Source organism: Cebus imitator, unplaced genomic scaffold (genome assembly GCF_001604975.1).
Source record: "Cebus imitator isolate Cc_AM_T3 unplaced genomic scaffold, Cebus_imitator-1.0 Scaffold125, whole genome shotgun sequence".
In the NCBI taxonomy this organism is placed as follows: Eukaryota; Metazoa; Chordata; class Mammalia; order Primates; family Cebidae; genus Cebus; species Cebus imitator.
In genome coordinates, this window is record NW_016107440.1 from 5,361,513 (window position 1) to 5,371,283 (window position 9,771).

The 9,771-nt window shown below is 53.2% G+C and overlaps 1 protein-coding gene across 2 annotated transcripts in view; it reads right to left on the reverse strand.

Annotated features, from left to right (window-relative positions):
* Positions 1 to 9,523, reverse strand: part of CTSB (cathepsin B) — a 23,663-nt gene extending 14,140 nt beyond the window's left edge. The window contains exons 1-2 of one of the 2 annotated variants that reach the window (XM_037742746.1): positions 9,460 to 9,523; positions 9,406 to 9,425 (exon numbers count right to left, since the gene is read on the reverse strand). The gene's annotated coding sequence lies outside the window, so the exon portion shown is untranslated. Of the gene's footprint in view, positions 1 to 9,350; positions 9,426 to 9,459 lie in introns of those variants that run through there. The other variant, XM_037742747.1, reaches the window with a different exon arrangement.
* Positions 9,524 to 9,771: the final 248 nt, after the last annotated feature.

Genomic DNA, 9,771 nt, shown 5'->3' on the forward strand with positions numbered 1-9,771 from the left:
TCCCACACCCACCAGGCGCTCCTCTCCACGACAACGCCCCCTCCATCACCCACTCCCACACCCACCAGGCGCTCCTCTCCACAACGCCCCCTCCAACACCCACTCCCACACCCAACAGGGGCTCCTCTCCACAACGCCCCCTCCGTCACCCTGGACAAAGGCAGGTGGCGAAAACAACCAGCAGGGCTGCTGACAGGCTCCAGGGTCTCTGCATGAGACAGCACCCCACTTTCACTTCCCTCCGTGTAGGCACACACTTCTCTTTTATTTCTCAATTCTGTGCTTTCTGGGCTGCTGCTTTACTAACAGGAGATAATGAACTCCAAGTTCTCCTTTCATGAGGGGAGGATGTGAACTCCTGTGTGCCACGAGACCCCATTCCAGGATGCGGGCTGGCGGGAAAACAGCTGCGAGCAGATGTCATTTCTAGACCTTGGTCAGCTGGGGCACCGGGTTCCACTGCACCCCTCTGCCCTCTTTCGAAGCTAATCTTTGCGTTAAAAAAAGAGAAAGAAAAGGGTGCTCCTCATATCCTCCCTCTCCAAAGCTGCAGTGCCTATGCAAAAGCACACTCCACTCCAGCTCTGCAGAATGTTGTCACATGCCCAAAAGTGTGCACAGCCAGCTGACCCCATCAGCCAGAGCACCTTCCTCCCCCGGCAAACGGCACCTCAGACTTCCTTGAAGGCGTTTCCAGGACAAATAGGGACCTTGAGACCCTGGAAGGAGGTGGAACGAACGTCAAAAGAAAGGAGATGGCTAAATCACAGGAGGTGTTACTTCCTGACATCCTTAAAAAATCCATTTCAGCTGCCACCAAGCTCCATTAAGCAAGTTTTCCGGGGGGCTACAGTGGCTCATGCCTGTAATCCCAGCACTTTGGGAGGTCGAGGTAGGTAGATCACCTGAGGTCAGGAGTTCAAGACCAGCCTGGCCAACATGGTAAAACCCGTCTCTACTAAAAATACAAAAATTAGCCAGGCGCAGTGGCTCATGCCTGTAATCCCAGCACTTTGGGAAGTCGAGGCGGGAGGACCACAAGGTCAGGAGATCGAGACCATCCTGGCTAACATGGTGAAACCCTGTCTCTACTAAAAATACAAAAACTTAGCTGGGCATGGTTGCACACGCCTGTGGTCCCAGCTACTTCGGAGGCTGAGACAGAAGAATTGCTTGACTCTGGGAGGTGGAGGTTGCAGTGAGCCGAGACCACACCACTGCACTCTAGCCTGGGCAAAAGAGTGAGATTCCATCTCAAAAAAAAAGAAAAAAAAAGAGAAAAAAAAAGAAGGAAAGCTTTCTTACACGTTCACAGAGCCCTGAGGTAGACTGGAGCTAAATGTGTAAAGGATTTAAGGAGACAGGACACGTACACCTAAAATTTCCAAATAAGCCAGTTGCTAGCTCCTGGCTGATCAAGAAAAAGAGTGAAGGAATTCTTAGCAAATCTCATGCAGTATTTTGCTCTTCCACGTCTGTCAGTGCTGTGACTATACTGCTGGCTCCTCCAATAGCTCTAAAGAATGGAAAGTTGGCCGGGCACGGTGGCTCACGCCTCTAATCCCAGCACTCTGGGAGGCCAAGGCAGGCAGATCACGAGGTCAGGAGATCGAGACCATCCTGGCTAACATGGTGAAACCCCGTCTCTACTAAAAACACAAAAAGCATGCTCCACTCTAGCTCTGTAGAATGTTGACACATGCCCAAAAGAGAGCGTGGTAGCACGTGCCTGCAGTCCCAGCTACTCGGGAGGGAGACAGGAGAATTGCTCGAACCTGGGAGGCAGAGGTGGCAGCGAGCCGAGATTGCACCGCTGCACTCCAGCCTGGGTGACAGAGTGAGTCTCTGTCTCAAAAAAACAAAAAACAAAAAGAATCGAAAGTTGGCTGGTCGTGGTGGCTCACGCCTGCAATCCCAGCACTTTGGGAGGCCAAGGCAAGTGGATCACTTGAGGTCACGAGTTCTAGACCAGTCTGGCCAACATGATAAAACCCCATTTCTACTAAAAATACAACAAATTATCAGGGTGTGGTGGTGCACGCCTGTAATCCCAGCTACTCAGGAGGCTGAGGCAGGACAATCGCTTGAACCCGGGGGGGCAGAAGTTGCAGCGAGCCCAGATAGTGCCACGGCACTCCTGCTTGAGCAACAAAAGCGAAGCTCCCAGCTCAAAAAAAAATCCAAAGTTGAGTGCCTACATTTTGCCAGAAGCCCCAAATGAAGACTGTGCCTTATGGACTGGCGGGGCGGGTATGAGCAGGGAACAGTGGGAAGGTGGGCAGATGGTGGGGGCTCAGTCAGACCCTCCCAGAGAACTTTCTCTTCTATAAAAACTAGTCTTGGCACTCACTGATCATTAACGGCAGTTGCTCTGAAAGTTTCAACCACTTCAGGGCACCCACAAAACAAGATGGGGAGTTTCGTCTTCCCCGACTTCAATCTGCCAGGCCAGCCTGCACTGCGTGGGCGTGTGCTGACTTCTTATCTGCTCTGGAGTGACCCAGAGACCTTTCCTTTTTGAGTATGAGTAACAGCCTTGCGGTAGCATCTGATGTGTTATGTCTTTACCCCTAGTGGAAATGTGTTTGGCAGATTCTTGGCTTATTGAATTAAGAATAGAAACAAAAAACAAACAGCTCTCAGGCCACACTCCCAACAGTGTCCTGACAAACAGGCACCAGCCACCCATCTGTCCCATGGAGCTGGGCGCTCTACAGACATACCCCCAAGCAACCGCTGTGTGACCCAGAAAACACACCCAGCACGCAGGCGGACAAAGGCAGAAGCGGCGCTCACCAGCCACGGAGGTTTCCAGGCAACCAGGAGAAGCAGAGAAGCCCCACTCTACCTCCCTCACCTGAACCAGGCTGGCCACTCACAGGTCCTTCCCTGGCTGCCCACCTGCCAATCATCTTGGCAAACCAGGTGCTGCAGGGCCAGCCCACGCAAGCAGCTCTCCACAGGCTTCAAGACACCCACGAGTGAAATAATGTACAAGGTCAGCCACGGTAACCCCACATCCTTCAGACAACCGCACACTCCAAACAGCGGGCACGACGAAGGCCCTCAGTGGCTCATTTTTTTGTCAGATGGAAACAAGACAACTTGGTTAGTCAATGTTCTAGAAAGTTCTGAAAACTTTTGCTTCCCAACTCTGTACTGACCTACTCAGATGCTGACAGAGCCAATGCATTCGCCACGTCTGCATTTGATACCAAAGGACCTCGGGCCTGCTTTATAAAAGCTTTTAGAGATCTTTTGGGATTGCAATGAAATCAGTGTTCTGTGTCTCCGGCTTGCAGAACACGGCGGTTCCCTAATTCAACCACCGACAAGATGACATCACGGCAGCTGAGGCCTGGCTACATGAAGGCGAGCAAAACAAAGGCCTCGGATCCAGCTAGGTCCTGTTTGTCTCCCTTGGGGCCCTGGGAACAGATACTCATCTCACAAGGCTGATGGAGGATGGAAGTAGATGCCCTTTTGAAAGTGCCTCCTCGCCGGGCGCAGTGACTCACGCCTGTAATCTCGGCACTTTGGGAGGCTGAGGCGGGTGGATCATGAGGTCAAGAGATCGAGACCATCCTGGTCAACATGGTGAAAAACCCCGTCTCTACAAAAAATACAGATAATTAGCTGGGCATGGTGGCACATGCCTGTAATCCCAGCTACTCAGGAGGCTGAGGCAGGAGAATTGCCTGAACCCAGGAGGCGGAGGTTGCGGTGAGCCGAGACTGTGCCATTGCACTCCAGCCTGGGTAACAAGAGCGAAACTCCGTCTCAAAAAAAAAAGAAAGAAAGTGCCGCCTCAGCACCAGGCTCAGAGCCCTGCCATCTGGGAGAAACTTCCTCCATCACAGAGGGAGGGTGAAAAGACATCTCCTTATGCATAGGACAACCAACACTTGCTGTACCAGAATCATCATTTCTATTTTCAAAAGTATCCCAATTTGGATGAAAAATACTGGTGATTGTACTATCAGTGACCAGGCCTTAAAAGTTGATTTGCTGGCCAGGCACACTGGCTCACGCCTGTCATCCCAGAACTTTGGGAGACTGAGGCGGGCAATCACCTGAAGTCCAGAATTCGAGACCAGCCTGGCCAACATAGCGAAACCCATCTCTACAAAAAATAGAAAATTAGCCAGGTGTGATGGCACATGCCCATAATCCCAACTACTCAGGAGGCTGAGGCAGGAGAATCGCTTGAACCCGGGAGGCGGAGGTTGCGGTGAGCTGAGACCACACCATTGCACTCCTGCCTGGGCAACAAGGGTGAAACTCAGTCAATCAATCAATAACAGTTGATTTGTTCTGCCATGTTGACTGCCAAAACAAAGCACATTCCAAACACCAGTAAGGGCTCGGTGGGTTGGGACTGGGTGGCAGGTGGCCCCCAGCACCCTGATGTGGTTTGATACAGGCTTTCAGCCCTCGAATGGGAAAAGCCTGTGGCTGGCACCGCCCTCCCGAGACTTGTGCAAGGCAGGAAGCTGCGTGACTGTGTGTGTGCAAATTCGGCCGGAGTCCAGGTCAGCAGGTCACAGGGCCGTCGAACAGCCCGGCCCTCCAGGTCTGTGAGGGCAGATTATCTACATGTCTTCCTCAGGGCTCTCTACTGCTCCCATCCTCCTCCATGCATGCTTGCTGGTGATGCTACATTATCTTGATGACCAGACCAAAGAAATTACTGACCTGGTAAAGACAGATAACACAGTCAAGACTGCCAGCCACACAACCTTCTCAGAACGCAGCATTTATAAATCATCAGTTCTGGGCTGGGCACACTGGCTCACATCTGTAATTCTGACACTTTGGGAGGCCAAGGTGGGAAGATCAATTGAACCCAGGAGATTAACACCAGCCTGGGCAAGATAGCAAAACCCCATCTCTATTTAGAAAATTAAAATTTAAAATAAAAATAAATAGGGGGCGGGCACGGTGGCTCATGCCTGTAATCCCAGCACTTTGGGAGGCCAAGGTGGGTGGATCACAAAGTCAGGCGTTCAAGACCAGGCTGACCAACATGGTGACACCCTGTCTCTACTAAAACTACAAAAATTAGCTGGGGGTGGTGGCATGTGCCTGTAATCCCACTGAAGCAGGAGAATCACTTGAACCTGGGAGGCAGAGGTTGCAGTGAGCTGAGATCACACCGCTGTACTCCAGCCCGGCGGAGAGAGACTCCATCACAAACAAACAAAATGCACATATGCCATCACTGGCCAACAATACAAACAGGGAAAAACGTGATTCATTAATCCATTTATGCAGGAGCTTGCGATTCTGCAAATTTTTTGGATGAGTGAAAAATCAAACCTCAGTAATGACCTTGAGCAGGATGTAAATAACTCCCACAGGCTTAGTGTTCCAATAACGGAACACAAGGCATAAGAGGATTAATGCTTTCCTATGGCAAAGAATTAAATTTGAATTTCTGGTAATGAAAATTAAAACAGGGGTACCACTTCCATCAAATGGGCAAAAATCAGAGTCTGGTGGTATCTATGTCGGTAAACATGAGCAACGGGAACTGTGCACACTGCTGGAGTGTCCACTCCAGCCACACTGGAGAACCCTCTGCCAATGCCCAGCAAAACGCAAGATGCGCACACCGCATGGCCCAGAAATAGGCTCTCCTTCTGCATTCGCCCTGCAGAAAGTCTTCTAAGCATCTAGGAGACACAAGGACATTTACCATAGCACAGGATAATAGGAAAAAGGAAGCAATACTGTCCCTCAGTGGATAACACACTAGGCACTTAAGACAAACGGGCTAGAACTGGATGTATCAACAGAAATGAATGGCACAACCCTGAGTGAAAAAGGCTACATGTAGTGTAACTGAAGCCATATAAACTTTAATAACATTGTTTATAGACTGAAGCAGAGTTTTGAAAGTACAGAAGGGCCTGGAGGTGACTCATGCCTTGTAATTCCAACGTTTGGGAGCCCTGAGTGGGAGAAGCAAGGGGATCACTTAAAACTGGGAGTTTCAGAGCAGCCCTGGCAACAGTGACACCCTGAGACCCTGTCTAAAGAAAGAAAGAATTAAAAAAAAAAAAATCCTGGGTGCCAGCTGTGGTCCCAGCTACTTGCTACTCTGGGAGGCTGAGGTGGGGAGATCGCTTAAGCCTGGGAGGCTGAGGTTGCGGTGAGCCGTGGTCGCACCATTGCACACCAGCCTGGGGGACAAAGCAAGACCCTGTCAACCAAACAATAAATGAATGAATGAATGAATGAATGTACCAAAAAAAAAGTACAGGAGAATCCGAAAGAGGAGCAGCAGACGGGATACAATGGCCCTTGTAAAGACCGGGAAACAGGCATAAGAGTGGTCTACAGAGGGGGAGGATAAGGCCTGAAGCTGAAAACGAGATTAGTTCAAAGTCTAAACACAGAGTGGAAATTTCATTCCTAGACCTCCTAGACCACACAAGCTAGGGTAAATCTAAACATTAACAGCCAAGCCAGAGCGCAAGGTTTGCCTCCCACACACTCTTCTCAGGCAGCGAGGGACCAGGCACAGAGACTGCTGCCTGCCACCCCAACCTCCCACAGGCACAGTACACCTGTACACGCCTCCCTTAGACTCGGCTGCCTGTCACCCCCCATTCCCCTTTACCTGAGCCCTGTGGAAGTGCCCAGCTCATAACACTCAACCACACAGATTTCCAATAACTTCCTTATGCCAGACCATGGAAAAGCGGCAGCAGGCCAGGCACGGTGGCTCACGCCTGTAGTCCCAGCACTTTGGGAGGCTGAGGCCGGCAGATCACCTGAGGTCAGGAGTTCAATACCAGCCTGGAAAACGTTGTGAAACCCCCATCTCTACTAAAAATACAAAAATTAGGTGGGCGTGGGGGCGCATGCCTGTAATCTTAGCTATTCCAGAGGCTGAGGCAGGAGAACTGCTTGAACCCAGGAGGCAGACATTTCAGTGACCCGAGATTGTGTCACTCCAGCCTGGGTGACAGAGTTAGACTCTCCCTCAAAAAAGAAAAGATAAGAGGCAGCATACCTGTATTCAGTCCATATGTCGAAAGGAAGGGATATTATTCTACACAACCACAACTCATTACCAGATTTGGAAAATCACCACTGGGCGCAGTGGCTCACACCTGCAATCCTAGCACTTTGGGAGGCCGAGGTGGACCACCTGAGGTCAGGAGTTCAAAAACCAGCCTGGCCAACAAGGTGATATCCCGTCTTTACTAAAAATACTATTTAAAAAAAAAAAAAAAAAAAAGCCAGGTGTGGTGGCAGGTGCCTGTAATCCCAGCTACTTGGGAGACTGAGGCAGGAGAATTGCTTGAAACTGGGAGGCTGAATTTGCAGTTAGCAGAGATCACGTCAATGCACTGCATCCTGGGCAACAGAGCAAGACTCTGTCATAAGAAAAGAAAACGAAAATCACCTATAGACATCTCAAGGCACCCCTGAAACATGATCTCCCTTCACTTCCCAGTCCAACTAAGAGCAACAGAAAATCTTTTACCCCTAAAATAGGTGCAACTTCTCTTCCAACTCCCAGTTCCAGCAGCTGCGGAGGGAAAAGAACCTGCCTGCAGGAAGAGCCTCACCAAATTGCTGAATCAGCCTCACATGGGCAGTTTCAACCTGGAGCCAAAGGGCCACCACGTCTCACGGCCTGCCCAGCTGGAAACAGCTGTCCTGAGCCAACATCCAGGAGAGCTGCTGGAGCGAGAGCTGTGCCAGGGATGTGTTGCCTGCGTTGCCACCCAGGCCAAGGGACCTGTGCCTTTCCACCAGGGGGTACCCTCAGCTGGGGGACAAATGACCAAAAAGGAGGGGATGCCATTGTTCTCCAGCAGACATTCAACTCTGTCTTTGGGAAAGCTACACAGGGTGGGCAGCCCAGCCCCTTTCTCCAGGCGCTTGCAGGTTCTGGGTCACCATCACCAGAGCCAACAAACAGTTCTTGGCCAGATGCAGTGGCTGACGGCTGTAATCCCAGCACTTTGGGAGGCTGAGGCGGGCGGAACACCCGAGGTGAGGAGTTCGAGGCCTGCCTTGTCAACATGGTGAAACCCCATCTCTATTAAAAATATAAAAATTAGCCAGATGTGGTGGTGGGCATCTGTAATCCCAGCTACTCAAGAGAAACGCTTGAACCAGGTAGGTGGAGGTTGCAGTGAGCCAAGATCGCGCCACTGCACTCCAGCCTGAGCGACAGAGGAAGATTCCGACTCAAAAAAAAAACAAAAAACAAAAAACAGTTCTCCTTTAAGAACGGATGTTATGGAAGAAAAAGCAAGCCAACGCCCTCAGGCCTCTTGGCCTTACCTTCCCGAATGCTTAGATTCCAAGAGGGTGCATCTCAGCTACCCTAACCTCCAGCAGGAGGCAGTGGGGATCAGTTTTTCCAGGCTGTTGAAAGGTGCCAGGTCTCCCTTTGAACCCCACAGCGTCCCTTCTCCAGTGGGTCTGGGGGTCTGTCCTCGGTCAAGAGTGCGGGGCCTTACCTAGGGTCCTTTTCCCCGCCAGCCTGCTGGCTTCCTCAGTGCCTGGGGAAGGCAGTGAGCGAGGCCCATCAAGAAGCTAAGTGCAGTTCACTTCCACCTGGGTCGCCCACCCCAGCCTGCCTGCAGCGCCCCACACCCAGGCACCCACTGCTACTCCCCAAAGCCCAATTCCCCCTGGCCTCCAAGGCCACAAACCGAGGGAGAGGTGGCACCCCAGGGACTCTGCCCGGCCTCCCTCTCCTGGAGTCCATGTGCAGCGAGCGCCCCCGCCTTCTCCCCACCCAGCATCCAATCGCCCACTCGCTCCTGCTTAGTTTCTCTTCTTGTTTACGGATTTAACTCGGTGCGGGTTCCTCCCCAGCCCACCCAGTCCCAGATCCTGGTTCTTCGACAGGACCTGTCTTCTGAGCTCCGAGGAATTTTCTCTCCTCATCCCAAAGTTGCGCAGGCAAATCCTTTGGAGTGAGGAGGGAAAAAAACGAAAACAGATGCCGGCAGATGCGATTATCTTGGCAGTTTGTCGGGAGAACGCCCAGGCCCAGGCGCTGGGAGCGCAATCCACGCAGCAGTCGCCCGGCCAGGCCGAGCTCTTCCTCCCAGGCGCCTCCCTCCGGGCTTCTGGCTGCGTCCCCGCTCCAAGGCCGGGGTCCCGCGCACGGCCGGGGGAGGGGGTGGGCGGCGGGGCTTTTTTCCGCTTTTCTCGCGGACGCTTCGGAGCTCGCGAGCTTCCACCCCCCGCCCGCCAGGCAAGGACAGTCTGGAGGATCCCCCTTCCCCGCCCGCCCCCAGGGAAGCAGCAAGGCTGCGCCCCAACCCCGCTGCGGGCGCAGAGGGACCCGTCTCAGCGCCCGGGTGGCCCCGTCCCAGCCAAGGTCACTTCTACCGCGGTGGCCCGGCGGCCCGCGCCGCCCGCACTCACCGAGCGCAGCCGCCGAGAGCCTGGGCCTGCAGCCTGCACGCACGGAGCCGGAGCTCGTGCTGTTGCCGGAACCCCGCAGCCGCCGTAGCCTGCGCCCGCCCCAGCCCTAAGTACCCACCCGGCCCCGCGCCACGTGACCGCCGCGCAGCCCCGCCCGCGCCCTCCCACAGATCGCGCTACCAGTTCCCCGGCTTCGCACCCGCTCACGTCACCTCCTGCCCGGGGAAACAGCCGGGGACACAGTCGGGAGTGGGCGGGTGCCTGAGCGGACGGGCTGGGGAAGAGGGGCTCGGAGCCCTGCGGGCCCTGCGTGGTGAAACCCTGCGAATTGGGGTCAGGGGATGGGGACAAAGCCCCTGTAGGTGG